Genomic DNA, 17,357 nt, shown 5'->3' with positions numbered 1-17,357 from the left:
TGTCTGAAGTTTGCGGAGTAGGGACTTATTAATGCCGGAGTAGAGTGCGTTTCCATAGTCCAGTCTGCTGTTGATGAGTGCATGGGTGACTGTCTTCCTTGACTCCAGGGGGATCCATTTGAGGGTCTTGCGGAGGATGCAGAGGGTGTTGAAGCAGCTGGAGGTGACGGTGTTGACCTGTCGGTTCATGGTGAGGGATGAGTCGAGTACAAAGCCCAGGTTTTTGGCATGGTCCGAGGGGGTAGGTGGGATTCCGAGGGTGGTCGGCCACCAGGTGTTGTCCAATGTTGAAGGGGTGGTTCCAAGGACGAGGACTTCTGTCTTCTCGGCGTTGAGCTACAGGCAGCTGTTTGCTGTGTTGGAGGCCGGAGTGGAGGTTAAGTTCTGGCGGCAGTGGAGGCAGTAGAAGGGGCCCGGGGTTGTGTTTGGCGAGGCCTGTTGGCAGTCTCTGAGTTTTCTGGGGATGAGTGCGTAGAGGGTGGCTGTGCTGTAGCAGTGGGTGGCTCGAGATCCAGGGTTCCTGGCGCTGGTTGCGGTCGGGCACAGACGTGCTTGCCTTGGGGGTGCCTTAGGCACGCCAGCGGCGAGCCCGCTGCGTGCAACCATGCAGCGGCCGCCATTTAGTAGGGGAGGGGGGAGGAATGATCAACTGGGAGGCGGCAATGGGCGAGGACAGGGGGCGGGGCAGCAGCGGTGGGAAGTGGGAAGCGCAGGCTCAGAGAAGCCAAAAAAACAGATTCAAAAGGGAAAAACAAGGGATAACTGACTGATGTAATCATGCTATGTAACCTCAGGGGATGGGATGGTGGTTAGGACTGCTCCAAACACGGAGCAGGACATGGGCTGATTGGCATGCCCACTCAAGTGCGCAAAGACTGTGTAACCGGCCCACTCAGTCCACCCAAAGCAGTCCTGCGCACTTTCCTGTTCGCAATGCAGGCTGCATTACAGCCTGCATAGAGAACATACCCACCGCTCCGGCCCCTGGCTGCATGACTTGTCCCGTAGCCAATTACTAATCCCACTGCCGCATCACAGTGTTGTGATTGACTCTGGGGAGGGAGCCTGGCTGCCTACTTCCTTTTCCTGGAAGCAGATGCAGGAGAGCAGGAGCTACGAAGACATGGGATCCGGCTTCGAGATAAGACTTCCCTCATAAAAATGTTACAACACCACTCACACACACATCCCCGTGTCCACGCCCCATCCAGTGTTCTTTCCAGCGTTTACCACCTCACAGCTGTCCAGCCCCCCAGCACTTCTCAATGGCGGCTGCTGTGCGCCCATGCACAGCGGGCATACCACTCGTGTGGCAAAGGCACATACGTAGTTGCGACGCATGCCATAACATCGCATTCCATTCCAAAGCATACTAATACTAGGCACATTGCAACAGTAGAGTAGGTGTTGCATAGCGGAGACATTAATAACACTATTCCCACTTCAGTGAGTGCAACCCAAAACTAACCTTTGCACCCCAAACCCAACCATGAACCCTTGAATTCCTTTACGAGCCCCCATAACACACCCAAAAATAAAATTTGACCCAAATGCACACCCCAATTTCCATATTTTACACCAAAACACATCCCAATTTCAATATTTTACATCCGAAACCCATACCCATCCGAAAAATTTTAAATTATCCCATTACTGACCTCACAATGCATTGTAATCAAATGCGATGGAAAGGCACTTGCATTGTTGGAGTTGCGCTGTTAACGATGTACTGCCTGCGTTGTAATGGTCGTCTCCTGTGCCAAAGGCAACCCATAGGCTACGCCATTTGCGTCCGTCTGCGCCTGGAACGCGCTCTGCATCAAGGAGCCTTCCTCTTGGACACTCCACCGCTACAATGCCAGCACCCTCCTCGCCATCAACCCTGGACGCCACCTCGCCTGCCAGGACCAACCTCTGCTCCGGACCGGACATCGCCATCGCCATCACTGACGGCTGCAGTATCACCCACAAAGAGCACCCGAGCATTTAGGAGGAGGCATTGCCCTCACCTACAGAAGCACACTCCGACTGACCATGCACTCTAATGACCCAAGGGTGACCATGGACCACTTCAACTCCCAGATCCGGTCCAAGCCCAAGCACATCCTCTGCATCACCCTCATGAGCAGGCCCCCCGGGCCATGGCTCCTCATTTTCCAATACCATTGTACACCTCATTGCACCCCAGGGTCTCTCATCCACCAACGACATCCTACTCAGTGAACTCATATTCCACCTGGACAACCCCAGTGACCAGGATACCACCCCCTCCTGGGGACGGTCCTCTACATCAGGCGCAAGCAGCAAGTCACCTCAACAAGCCACATATCAGGATACACGGTCGATCACGTCACCTCCGCCAGCGGGAACTTCAACTACAGCCACAACACCTGACTCTCATGGACCGACCATCATTGATAACATCACATCTTCACCTTGCCCACCAGACACAATCGCCATCATTGCACCCCCTTGCAGCTGGATCAAGGCCACCGAAGAACATCTAATCAACTCCCTCCACACCAACACTCCACCAATGCTTCCAAACTATGACACCGCAGCGCGCAGCCACCACCGATGGATCTCCAACAGCACCGACATTGGGGTACTGTGAATGGCACTGTTTGAGTCCCTTCCCCCTGCCTAATGCCAGGCGTGAGGGTGACGCAGTGCCACAGGGATAAGCTGCCCCATGCATTGATGGAGTTGCTTCATAGTTGTGACACGACTGCAGCAATGCGTGACTTTAGCACAGACAGATACGTCTCTGTCATTACTTGCATCATGGAGTGCTGTCCAGTGAATACAGCGCATCCATGCTGTCGCAAGAAGGGCGTAGTGAGTAGTGTTGCAACGCTGTCTTGTCACAGTGCTGCAACACTTTTCATGACTGGAGCCCAGGAATGCGCACTATCTTATTGATGGTGTGCATTTCTGCACTGTAGTTTTGTCTCAGGGCAGCGCTGCAACATTACTTGCAGCGCTGTCCAGCACCAAAACCTGCTGAGATGAGGCCCCAAGTGTTATCCCCATTTTTAAGACCAGCTATTTTCTGGTCTTAAGTAACTGACTCTAACTGCAGTTAGAGGCAGTTTTTTGGTTCTTCAGAACTTCAGGCATCCCTTTGTGATTATGGAGTAGTGGGGTTTGCGGCTGTTTTGCACGGGAACACCTCTCCTTCATATATTTATCACTCACAGAAGTGGTGATCTTTACAACAGACGCTTTTTCCTAAAAACTGTCGCTAACAGCTGTTAGCGACAGCTTGGTAATAGAGCAATACAATTATCGCCGCATTAGCAGCAGAAAAGTGTGCTAGCACAGCGATAACTCCTTGTGAATATGCCCCCTGGTGTCTAGTCTGCTTAGGTATAGGTTACGTTGTATTCCTACCACAGAGAACTGCTTATAGGAATGATATGACAGATGTAGGAATCCAAAGTTCCCCACAACTGTGATGTGTGGTATTGCCAGTTTTGATTGAAAAGGTGATTTTTAGCTGATGCTCTGAAACAGTGTGGTCGTGCTACATTGGCCATGTTACTGTTTTGCATGGAAAAACAAATGAGTGAACTTCATAGATTGTTTACTGATTCTGTTTATATTACTTTTGGTGTGCTAAGATACTTATCCAAAGTCACTGATGATTCAGGGGAAGGGCTCTTGCTCCACAGATGCGACCATAGCACAGATGACTTAACAGTAAAGGCTTTAATATTACACCAAACTTTACCTTTAAAACAACCAAGAAACAAATGCAAGACACCTTAAGAATGTAACATTAATAATTCTGAGAATATATTTCTTTATGGGAAACAGGAAGGAAGAGCAATGCATTCTAATACGAATTGCTCGGTTGGGTGGGATAACCGGGGAAGGGGAAGACTCACAATTTGCAGTAATTTTGTTGGACCCCCATATTTGAAGGATTGCTGTTTTGTCTACAGAAAGTTCGTCGAGAGATGTAATCCTGTGGTGTAGCAAAGGGGTCACGGGACCTAATGCTAGCAAGTAAACCCCCCTACCACAACCTGGTTTGGTAATAAAAGCAGCTATAATTGAGGTGCAGTGGGCCCCCACGCCCCTGGCCATCAGTACCACTTCACTCGATGAACTATTGTTGGCTCCTGCCTTTGTGTAATCTCAAAAGATTGCACATTCTTTGTGTCTATATCCATACGTTTCTTTACCTAATTGTTATAGTTATTAACAAGAGCAGGAAAATGTTGGATTCACCAAGATCACTACAAAGAGATGCTGCAAACCAAATGTTTATAATGCTAAAATTGGATGAGTTTATAGTTTATAGTTTATTATAGTGCTTATAGTTTATTATAGTTTATAGTTTATAGTTTATTATAGTGCTCCCCAAACGTTTTAGAGCCACGACCCAATTTATAAACCATCAAGCTCTCCTTCCTTTAGAGAACATGAGATGAGGCAATTTTCAAATGTAACTAAAGCATTGTGTGGTAGCCAATTGGCATTTACAGGCAGCACATTTTGCATTGCAATGGCCACTTAACTTGCACAGACGTACAGTCTACTGATAATACTATATAGCACGCAGATAATGATGTGTGGAAATCGGGTTTCTACAAATATTTCTCATTTGTCCATCACCAAATAAACTGTCTTGATTTTTTTTGATCCTATTAAAATCTGTTTCTATTACACTACACAATTACAAAAGCACATGCTTTATTTTTGCTTTACTCACTGCTGGATACATACACTTCATTTACATCATGAACAAAAAACAACATCCTACAGCTTTTCCTTTAACACTCCCTGTACTCCAGCAAAACTCTCATATAATTCACTTTAAAAACTCCTCTCCCTTTGCAGTCAGAGAAAGAAAGGTAAACAGCAATCCCCCTGATTAAAGAATAAGCCGCAATTTTTCAGAAGACATAGCCTGACATTTGACCTCTGTCTTTGAAGCACCACAAATGTGTCAGGATAAACACAGAATTTAAAGGGGTTTTCATTTATTGTTGGGACTTTTCGACCCAACAAAACCCACAGTTTAGGAAATGCTGTTTTATAATACATTACATTTCGAATTAGAGTACCAAAACAAAGTACATTTTCAACTTCACTGTTGTTAACACTGTAAACGTGTTGTTTGTGACACTTCTTGCCCTGGGGGTGGGTCAAAGAGATAGCGGGGACAGCAGCAAATTGGAGAGGTTATCATAGGGGACTACTTAAAATCCCATGTAACCTTCATTGAAATGCTAAGCCTTTGGTAATAGCTCATCCAACCAGTGGCAATTTAAACAAGCATTGGCATAGCCAATAGGTCTCACCTTTGGGACCTTATAAGTGTTTAGCCATGCAACAGTTGATGTTGTTGCACCAAGGATATTGTACTGCATAACTAAATACTTATAAGGTTCCAAAGGCGAGACCTATTGGCTATGCCAATGCTTGTTTACTTTTAACTTTAGCACACATGCCTTTACTACGTATCTCGTAGTAAAAGTATGCGTGGTAAAAGCTATGTGTTGTAACCACGCATGCGTTGTAATGCATGCGTGGTTATGTTTATGCATGGAAATGGCCGCGTTGTAGTGGCCGTTTCCCAAAGGGCAATTGGTATGACCATGAATATTGCAAATTGTATAAACACGTTATGTTTGAATAAACTGCAACCTTTTTAAGGCACCAAAGCACGTTGTCAGTGGTGCGACTTGAAGGTTAATATGGACACAGTTTGTAATAAGGGATGGGGGGCAAGGACTGAAAAAACACGCTGAACAACGCAACCTGAAGTGACATCTGAGGGAACCAACGAGGAGGAAACAAAAAGATGCGGGGTGAAGGTCATTGAATAAACTAGCACGAAAGCGGACAAGTGACGCAATGGGAAGTGTTGGCAGGGTAGCGCCATTCCTGGACTTGAATACTAATCCTCCTCTGCTGACCTGGAAGAGCCGCCCTCTGACCCTGAGGCTTCACCATATACCGAACCCCTTAACCTTACTTTGTTCCATCTCCAAATGAAAGCTTCAGTTTTATAATAAACTTAAATAAGTCAGATTTAAGGTGAGAATATTCTGTACGGGAATTTCCAAGCTAATTCTAAAAAACATAAAACATTGTTTACTCCCTGCTCTTGTACCTTAGCTCACTGCACACTCAGCACTAAATTTGTTTGGCCAAAAGACTGCATTTTGCACAGTGGGGTTCCAAACTTTGGTGCAAACATTAAAGGACAAAAATTTATTATTTTCGACGAAGTTCCATTTTTAAATATATATTTATGTATAAAAAATTGTTTTAAACTGTGATGATTATTTGACTTTTCTCTTTTATTGTCCCTTAAGATATTCCCTGTTGAGTCATTTTTCTGACTGCATATTGTAATGGAGGAAAAATCTTTTTGCATGACTCGTTGTCCTGATTGTCACCCTCGCACACCGTCATCTCTTACAATGAGTCCAGTGTACCGATGCTTCTGACGTTTTGCAACATCAGGCAAACCTTTTTTAGTGACAGCCTCTTTCTTGGCATGTCGTCTCTGAAAGGCGTGTGTCTGCTACGAACGGCATATGGAATGTAATCACTCTTTAAGATGCCTTACTTACCACATATCAAATCTGTCACTACTTTGGCATGCTCCTCTGTTTGCCAAGATGCACTAGCTTCATCGCGGTTCTTTTTTAGTTCAGAAAGAAAATTTTATTAATAGAAGTAAAGGTATCAATACAGAAGTCATAACAATAAATTCATGTCGAAACAATACAATAGGTTGCACTACACAAAATGAAATCGGACTTGTGAATACAAAATAAACAGTTAATACATAAAAAGTAAATCATATAAGTATTAAAGTTATAAATAATCTTGGAACGCACAAGGGTTTCAAGGGGGTTTCAAAACTTCTTGCTGAGACGGTTTTAGCTGGGAACATCGTTTGGCGCATACATCAAGGTAAAGTGTAACAGGGGACCACAGGTCCAAACGCTTCGCTGCCATCTGTATGGGATATACAAAGGAAGTGTCTAACCTATGATTATGGCAAACAGCATACCACCATGCCTTATAAGAATTTTTTGTAAAATCCTTCCAATTAACAGTCATTTGCTGAAAAGCAGCCGCTAATAACAAATCGATAATTTTAACATTAACTGTAACATTCTTCCAGCACGGTGAAAGACTCCCTAAGAAAACATGGGTGATGGAAAAGGAAAATTTAGTATCAAAAATTAGATTAATTTGGGACCAGACTTGCTTCCAAAAACTGTCTACAAGTGGGCACAAAAATAACATATGCAATAAATCAGCATTTGGGGAGGAGCATGACCAGCAAACATCTGGAGTAGTCGCAAATCTGTTACTCAAAGCACTCAGAGTCAATAAAAGTCGAATATACAGAAAGAACAACGTTTGTATTATGTTAGCTGCTCTGGAGGATTTGCACAATTTAATCCATATATTATTCCATAGAGATACTGGCCACGAGAGTTGAAAATCTTGTTCCCATGCTTTGTCTATCTTAGATTTCTGCCTAACGATATCCTTCCCTTGTAAATACTTGTATATAATGGAGGCTGTGGGTTTAGTTTTAAGCAGGAAAGAAAGCTGTGAAGAGGGGGTCTGGAGAGTAGGGGCACTGGATGTAGGGGATAATTGGACGAACTTATCCATCACAGCCAACTTGAGTAAATTATATTTTTGTATGAATGAGGCAGGTAAATTGAATAGTTGTCTGAGTGAGTGAAAGGATGAAAAACTTGAATGTGAGAATAGCTGGTGTTTCCATATTAAACCTTTCCGTCGCCAAGTCTTCCAATAAATTGGTTTATTACGAATAACCAAATCTTTATTGTGCCAAATTGTTGAACTCAGGAAGTAGTCAATAGTGTTAGGGGGTGGAGAAAGTGTAGAAGCCAAAAGTTTGGAAGTCAATTTAATTATAGGAGTGGACACCGCCTGCGGTTTACGTGAGAAGGAAAGATATTCAGGGAAGGAAAAAGGAGATAGGAAAAGACGTTCAATTGTGATCCATAAGGGGCATTCCTCCGAAGGGTCGAGCAACCAAAGTGAAGCCTGACGCAGGAGAAAAGCTTTTTGATATACCTGAAATCGGGAAAGTTAACTCCACCTTCTGTTTTAGGACTCACTAATTTAGCTAGAGACATTCGAGGCCTCTTTGAGTTCCACAAAAATGAGGAGAGGGTGGAATTGATCTTTTTAAAAAATTTAGCAGGGATGGGAACTGGAATGTTAGAGATGGTGTACAGTACAATGGTTGACAACATCATCTTTATAGTGTCCAAGCGACCCCACCATGATATGTAGAGGGGGTGCCATTTGGCCGCTAGGTCAGCAATTTTCTGTATACATTTATTCAAGCATAACGCCACCGTGTCTGATATTGAGGAGGTAACATGCATGCCTAGGTATTTAATATGGGAGGGGCTCCATGTGAAATTTGAGGCACTGAAGTCCGCCTTAAAAGTGTACTTGGTCAGGGGGAGAATCTCACATTTATCATTGTTTAACTTATAACCAGAAAGATTAGAGTAAGCCTGTACCTCCGCCAGAAAGGCAGGAATGGAGTCACTAGGATTGGACATAAAAAGTAAGATGTCATCAGCGTAGGCAGCTAATTTGATGTGAGCGTTTACTGATTGCAAGCCGTATAAATTTGGATTTTGACATAACTTAGAAAGAAATGGCTCCAAGGCTAAGTTAAAAAGGAAAGGAGAAAGAGGGCAGCCCTGACGCACTCCCTTACCTAAGTCAAAAAACGAGGAGATCAAGCCATTAGCGCAAATAGCCGCACGTGGATTGGAATAAATTTGGGACCAAAACCAAACCATCTAAGAGTATAGAACAGATAGGTACACTCAACCCTGTCAAATGCTTTCTCAGCATCAAGTGCAATTGCCGCGAGGGAATGTTTTAAGTGTGAAGATTTAGACAGAACGTTAAAAAGGAGTCTTGTGTTGTCCGTTATAAATCTACCCTTGACAAATCCAGATTGTTCCTTACCTAATAGGTCAGGCAGGTAAGAGTCTAGACGTATGGCTAAGGCTTTGGACATTTTTTTATAATCAATATTTACCAGGGAAAGGGGTCTGTAATTTTTGCAATACCTGTGATCCTTACCTTCCTTGGGTATGAGACAGATGTGTGCTTCTGAGAAAGACCCTGAGGAGCTACCTAATGTATTAAAGAGAGTTATTAGAGAATGTAGCTTGGGCAATATGAGTTTGGAAAAATGCTGATAAAATTCTACTGTAAAACCATCAGGCCCTGGCGCCTTGTCTTTTTTAAGTTGCTGAAGAGCTTTTGATAGTTCTTGCTGTGTAAGGTCCAACTCCAGAGGGGCCAGGTCCGGCAAAGTGTGAGGGGGTCTTTGGAGATTCGAGAAAAAGTGAGATAAAGAATGATCAGAGGGTTGAGACTCCGAGGCGTAGAGAGATTTGTAAAATAGAGAAAATTCGTTCAAAATATCGGCATCTTTGAATTTTAAGTCTGAGCAATCATCGTAAATAGATTCAATATTAAGTTTGTTGTGTTTAACTTTTAAATAATTTGCCAATATTTTCCCTGCTTTGTTTTTACCCCCATAAAATTTGGCACTGGATTTTAACTAATATAATGAAGCGTCCTCCGTTGATTTCTTGTTAAATTGCAATTTAGCATTAATGAGAGCTGTGAGAGACTATTTTGAATGCGAGGTGTAAAAAGAGTGCTCCAATTTTTTAATGTCCTGTAAAAGGTCTTTTGTGAATTTACGTGAGATTTTCCACCTCTTAGCAACAAAGCCAATAATAAAATCCCTCGCTGAAGCTTTAAAAGCGTCCCATATAGTTGAGAGGGGCATGGAGTGGGTTTGATTCAACACAAAAAACTCATAAAAGAATGTGGTAAAAGAGGCAGTGAATTTTGGGTCCAAGAGAAGGGCATTGTTGAAACGCCACCTTTTGGGACCTGTAACCTTAGGCAGAATCTCTAGACCAATTGAAACGGGGGCATGATCTGACAATAAAATAGGACCAATTTATGCATGTGTAAGGGTTTGTGAGATGGAGTGAGAAACAAAAACGTAATCAATTCTTGATTGAGTTTGATGCGATGGGGAATAAAAAGTATACTCTCTGGTGGTCGGATTACAGAGACGCCAAGCGTCCAAAAGCTTGTGCTGAGATATAGCTCGTACAAATGATTTCTGAGGCTTGTTAGGAATATAGGAAGCTCTGGAATTCCTGTCTATAAATGGGTCAAAGATCTGGTTACAGTCGCCAGCCAAAATGAAATTGTCCTCCATGCAGAGAGCAATTTGTTTAGCCAGCGTGGACCAAAAAGAGGGTTCTCCACATGTAGGGGCGTAAAGGTTAAAAAGAGAAACAGGAACTCCCTTCAAGGACAATTTAACATTCAACCATCTTCCATTAACATCTGAATCTTGAGCCAGTAATGAAAGCGGGAGGGACTTACGGCAAAGAATCATCACCCCATTCCGTTTACCATCACCTGGGGAAGAGAAAACTTCCCCCACCCAACCCCTTTTCAACTTTAATGATTCAACATCAGAGAGGTGAGTTTCCTGCAAAAAAACAATATCCGCATCTAGCTTGGCTAAGTGGGTCAAGATTCTTTGCCTTTTGATGGGAGAATTTAAACCCTTAACGTTCCATGTAACCAATTTCAAAGGCATGGGTATTCAAAAACAGCACATAATGCAACCATAAAGCAAAAGTCAGATGCAATACAAGAGCAATATAGGATAAAAAAGAGGTAGAGCAAAAAGGAAGCAGTTTGTCCAGTGACGTAGATAAAATGAGAAGATGAATCAAATAGCCAGAGCAAGGAGGGATAATCAGAGATCACGACATGAAAAAGGGTAAGCCAAATGGATAGATAATAGGGAAGTGAAGAAATAGTTATGACAGAGAGAACAGTCAGAAAGAATAGATAGGATGAAATGAATAGACGGGGAACATCTGCTGACGAAGAACTACAAGCAATCAAAGAAGAGCAAAAAACAAAAAATGCAAACGAGAAAATAGCTAAGGGAAGACGAAAAGAAAACATACCTACAAAAGAAGAATCAGGAATATGCGGGGGGGGTGAAGCCACAAGGAGTAGGCAATGCGTCTGGGGTCAGCTGAGCGGAAAGTCGGGGAGAAATCACAATACAACGATGAACATCTGTGGAGACAACATAAGAGATAATCCTGTACAGCCAACATTAAAACAGATATATCCAACATACAATGAATCAGGCAGGAACAAAAAACCAACAATAACGATAAAGAACCAAGCATGAGAATGCAACTTCATAAAAACGACATCAAGGTAGTCAAATTCTATCAGGGAGACATATCTACAAACTTTAAATGTGAGGAGAGGGCTGGCAAAGTCTGAAGAACCTGCGCAAAAAAAAAAGGAAACCATTCAAGTGGTCGATGATGAAGAAGGTCCAGAGGAATCCATAGCAACTGCCTTGCAGGAATTAATAAAGCTTTGTAAACTAATTGGATCTTCATATGTCGTTGTTCTGTTGTTATATGTAACTTTGAAGAGGCACGGATGAAAAAGACCAAATCTGGCTCCTAAGGAGCGAAGATCGGCTCTCATATTGAGGAATGCGTTACGCCTGTTGGTTGTGGCTTTAGCATAGTCTTGTATGAAAAACAAAGATGAGCCTGACCATGTAATCCTCGGAGAAGCTTTGACTGCTAAGACCACCTTCATCAGATCAGTATATTCCAAGAAGTACAAGATGACGCCCCTTGGTTTCTGCGAGGGATTAGCGTGGGATGGAGCACGGCCCAACCTATGAGCCCGTTGAATATTGAGCTACGTCCCTTCTGATAGGTGAAGCACTTTGGGCAGAAATGATTTAAAGAAGGCGATCAGATCCGATCTTTCAAGTCCCTCTCCCAGGCCTTAGATGCGTAGGTTGTTCCGTCTGTTGCGATTTTCAAGATCCTCAACCTGTTTCTGCAGCACAGAGACCTGAGAATGTAGATGAGAAACAACAGAGCAGGACTCTTGTAGAGAGGAGACAGACTGCTCAACAGTAGAGATCCTTGCATCCATTTGGAACCAGTTATCCGTTAAAATTTGCAGCTTGGTATTAGTCTCTTCCATAAAAGGTCTAAGGGCCCTAATCTCCTCGAGTAGTTATTCCATTGATACAGGTGAGGTCGACTTTGGCGGCGAGGGAGGGTCTTTTTTAAGATGTTTCGTGTGAGATTTGCCAGTGGCTCCAGAGGAAGAGTCCATAGTTGCGGTTGAGCACTGAGGCGTAGTCACTAACGGGATGTCAAGCTTAGAAAGTTCCGTAAAAAGCTTTGAGTTTTTTTAATAAAAATATGCTTCTTGGATGGAGAAATACGCTTCCCTGTTGTTCTTCCCATAACATGCTGACCTAAAATTCCCACCACCAGGGCACGATGAGTGCTCGGCTGCCAAAACTGCATCTGATCTTTGGAAACAAACTGCTTTGGGGGGCTTTTGCATTTAGAATCACTAATTTTAACTCATTGTAAAACGATTTTCTGAACGGAACGTTTTGAATGTGTGTACTGTATCTGCCCATTTTAAAAAATATATATTTTTGCACTTTAGGAACTGAATGAAAAGTTTTAATATGTAAATTGTGCTGGCCATTTTGAACGCACTATTGCACTTTAAGGAGGCACAGTGGAAACCTGGTTTATTTACCTTCCTGCTACCTCCACGTAATCTAGAGGGCTGTGACGGTCCCGCGCTTTGTTAGCGGGCCGCCATTTTGGATCGGGGTCAGCACTCTAGTGGTTGTGCTGCCTGCCTGACGCCACCATAAAAGGAATGCTCTCGCGACCGCGCAGCGCTGCCAAAACTGCATCTGATCTTTGGAAACGAACTGCTTTGGGGGGCTTTTGCATTTAGAATCACTAATTTTAACTCATTGTAAAACGATTTTCTGAACGGAACGGTTTGAATGTGTGTACTGTATCTGCCCATTTTAAAAAATATATATTTTTGCACTTTAGGAACTGAATGAAAAGTTTTAATATGTAAATTGTGCTGGCCATTTTGAACGCACTATTGCACTTTAAGGAGGCACAGTGGAAACCTGGTTTATTTACCTTCCTGCTACCTCCACGTAATTTAGAGGGCTGGGACGGTCCCGCGCTTTGTTAGCGGGCCGCCATTTTGGATCGGGGTCAGCACTCTAGTGGTTGTGCTGCCTGCCTGACGCCACCATAAAAGGCATGCTCTCGCGACTGCGCAGCGGACGCGCGCAGCGGACGCGCGCAGCGGGCGCGCCGGCGGCGCTCCGAAGGCGCACCAAAGGCAAGCCCGTCTGCGCCCGTCCGCGGCCGGCCTGCGCCGTGCGCCACCCCCCCTGGCCAAAATGCCTGTATTAAATATGATATCGAAACGCTACTGGAAATCCGGAATAATGTTAATAATGAGAAATGCTGTCCTATTTATCCTAACAATGGGTTCCAGGATGTTAGCTGTCCAGCATGTCATTTTGACCTGAGAAACGGATATCACACCCCCCATCTGCAGAATGAGGTGGGTCACTTTCGGTCCGGCAAACATCTAGGTAATGAGCGTACCCTGATGGCTGTCCTTCTGAATGTTAGATCCCTCCCTAAACATAGCCATGAATTAGCAGATTTTTTAGATCTTCATATGCCGGATATAATGTTTCTCACTGAGACTTGGACCCATAGCGCGTCCGAACCGGATCTAAACGTGGCAATACCCATATTTAGAATTGACAGGATAGGTCAAAGAGGGGGAGGGGTGGCTATTGTATATCGTTCCCACCTCAAAGCTACCTTCTCAGCTTTACCTCAGCTTAAAGAGGAGGCTATTCTCTTCTGTTTTAAGACCTCAAATACGGATGTTTTCAATGGACTTTTAATTTACAGGCCACCTAGGCCTAGAAACACGTTTAATGAGGCCATTATGAGGGTAATGGAATCATGTATGGGACAATCTAATTTTTCAGTGCTGGGTGATTTAAATTTTCACCTGGAGGCATCAGATAACACAGATACTAAGGAGCTATTGGATCGATTTTGTAGTTGAGGTCTGAAGCAAATTGTCACCTGCCATACACACACGGCAAATCATACCCTAGATGGCATCTTCACAAACCACCGTCAGACAAAACTGATTAAAACACTAGCTCTACCTTGGACCAATCACAGTGCTGTCTTTTTTTAAGTCTCTATTAAAGGACTCCAAGACAGAACTGTAGGGCCAAAGAAAACAGGGATCGAGTATGCCTGGAAACAAATAAATAGTCCCGATCTTGAAGCCAGTCTGCTTTCACAGAAACCCAAAATGATTTTTGAGACTGACACTGACTTGGATCAAGCAGTAACACTCTATTACCAATGGATTGAACAAGCGGTTCAAAACCTAGGCATGGAAACTCGGACACGGGCAATTACTAAGCGGATTTCAGCCCCTTGGTATAATCCTGACCTAAAAAATTTAAAGAGAATCTGCTGAGCCAAAGAAAGACTCTGGAGAAAGGAATACTCAGAGATCGATAAGATGTGCTACAGAGAGGCATTGACAATATACAAAGAGGCCATATTTGAGACTAAATCTAGATTCTTTGCAGAGAAAATTATGGCTGCAAAAAATATTTCTGGTGAGTTATTCAAGACAGTTACAAAATTGGCCTCTTTCGGCAATGCAAAGTCAGTAAAGACAACTAAACAATTTTGTGACAAACTTGCTAATTTCTTTTATGAAAAAGTGATCAAAGTCTATGATGATTTCTCCATAGGTGGCAATGACATCAGGCAAGCCGTGTCCATGATGGATGAATCTGACAATAAAGTCTCGTTAAGAAATTTCTCCTCCCTTACACAGGATAGAGTTGAGAAAGCTATCCTCGAAATTAAATCAGGCTCCTCCCTGGATCCATGTCCTGTTATGGTCCTCCACATGGTTCCTAACACAATAGCAAAAATTCTAACACCTCTTTTGAATAATATCCTCACATCTGGGTATATCCCAGCAGAATGGAAAAATTCTCTGATTAGGCCTATTATAAAAAAAAACAACTCTTGATCCTCTCGAAGTGGCCAACTATCGTCCCATTGCTAGTCTACAATTTCCCTCCAAAGTTCTAGAAAAGGTGTTGAATGAGGAACTCCGGTCCTACATAGAACGTAATAATAAACTAGATATAGTGCAACATGGCTTCAGGCCACACCACAGCACTGAGTCTGCATTAATTGCAGCTACTGAAAGCCTACGACTACAACTAGATCAGGGTGGAAAGGCTATATTGGTAATGCTTGATTTATCCGCCGCGTTTGATACGGTGGATCATCATATTCTCCATCAGCTTTTGGCGGATATAGGGATAAAAGATAAAGCCGCAGATGTTCTGCGTTCCTATTTGAAAAATAGGAAGCAAGCTGTGATACTGGATGAGCACACATCTTCTCACTTTGTAATGCCATGTGGAGTGCCTCAGGGATCGGCACTCTCACCTACCCTATTTAACGTATACGTTTCCCCTCTGGCCAAACTTATTCGCTCCCATGGTTTCAAGGCCATTTGCTATGCAGATGACACACAAATTATCATCTCTTTAGCCACAAATCCAGAGACTGTGGCCGAGCGTTTTAAGCTATGCATGAATTCAAATTCAAATAGACTTTATTCGGATTTCAGAAAAACCATCCATAAAAGTACAGAAACTAAACTTTTAAAATACACATTAAATGCTACAATTTTGGGCCGCAACTTATTACATGTAAGAATATAATTTATAAAAACAACAATGAAAGCACATATATCCTTCTGACTGGGCTGTGCATAAGACCCTCATACAACAATATATAAAATTATGCGTAGGAAATAGCTATTAATTTTATGAAGGCAGAACAGGTGCAATGTATTAAATTGAACAAAACATGCTTTAAAGTGCAAAGTGAATGTCTAAACAAAATTAATCAATTTTCAACGACCTGCGTGAACGTACAATGGCTTTGAGAAAGCTACTAACTCTAAAAATTAATTCATCTGATCCTAACATTAAAAAATGTCTATAGGCAAGGTTGTGGTCAATCAAGTCATGTTTCCTACAGTATGGAATTAGATAATGCCTTGTAAATTTCATATAGAAACCACAGCCAAAAATAAAATGGAGCATACTCTGGGTTCCACCATGGTCACAAGGACAATGTAATTTTTCCGAGTTTTTAATGTAACCCAGTGGAAAGCAGATAAGGTTTATGATGCTCCTGTCCCTGAATCTAAATAATAGAAACCTGGTCCATCTGCCCAATTTTTTACATAGATAGGGCTGGGGAGACGTCAGGGGTTCAGTATGTGATTCCCGGATTAGTAGGTAATCGATTGTAGATTGTTTCACGGAGTCTGCTCTTTCCCTTTCATTGTAAAAATGCTGATAGAGTGCCCTTCTCACCAAGTTTTTATGGGAGCCGTCAATCCTGTCAGGGTATGTGAAAAGGTGACCGTAATTGACACTCACAAGGCTCCTTTCTACCGCATTGATCCATGGGATTAGACTGGCATTCTCACTTTTCAAACAATCTAAAATAATCTCACGGGTCAGGGTAGCTGCCGGGTTTTGCCAGATCCTTAACCAAAATAATGCAGGTCTCACTCTTATAAAATCCTCAACATATTGCAGTTTTAATTCATTGTGACATACGAGGGTCGGTGCACTGATAATTCCCCCCAAGATCTTTCGACAAAATCTATTCTCTTCTCTCTGTAGTTCTGTGCAGTTCGAAAACCCCCAAACTTCAGCACCATATGTTCCAGTTGGGAGACATTGAGTTCGGTAAATTTGTAGTAAGCTAAGAACCACATCGGCCTGGCGTGGTTGGCGTAGGGAGGTAATAGAATTAATCGATTTTGAAAGTTTGTTTCTCCCCATCGCAACGTGTGGTTGCCACGAGCCGCTATTAGAGAATAACAGACCCAGGTAAGGAAAAGTGCAAGTGCTTTTTAGAATGTTTGGACCTATCACAATCTTTGAGATTTTATAATTTTTAGGGCCGCAAGTCATTATAAAAGATTTGTTGAAATTGGTGCACAGGCCTAAATCGGACATATAATTAACAAATCCTGATATTAGAATACGCAGAGCATTCGGGGTGCGGCCCATAAGGACCGCATCATCCGCGTAGAGTAACGCCGGGATAGGTTTCTTATTGATAATTGGAACGTCCTTAGTCAAATTGCATAGGGAATGGGTTAATTCATTGATGTATAAAATAAAAAGCAAGGGGGCCAAGACACAGCCCTGTCTCACCCCCTTGCCAATTAAAATCTCATTTGAAACCTCACCGTCGTTGTTTAATCGAACTCGGGCTTTCAAGTTGCGATGG

The sequence above is a fragment of the Triturus cristatus genome, chromosome 6 (genome assembly GCF_964204655.1).
Source record: "Triturus cristatus chromosome 6, aTriCri1.1, whole genome shotgun sequence".
NCBI classification, from domain to species: Eukaryota; Metazoa; Chordata; class Amphibia; order Caudata; family Salamandridae; genus Triturus; species Triturus cristatus.
The sequence above is the reverse complement of the archived record's forward strand: the minus strand, read 5'-3'. Positions refer to the sequence as shown.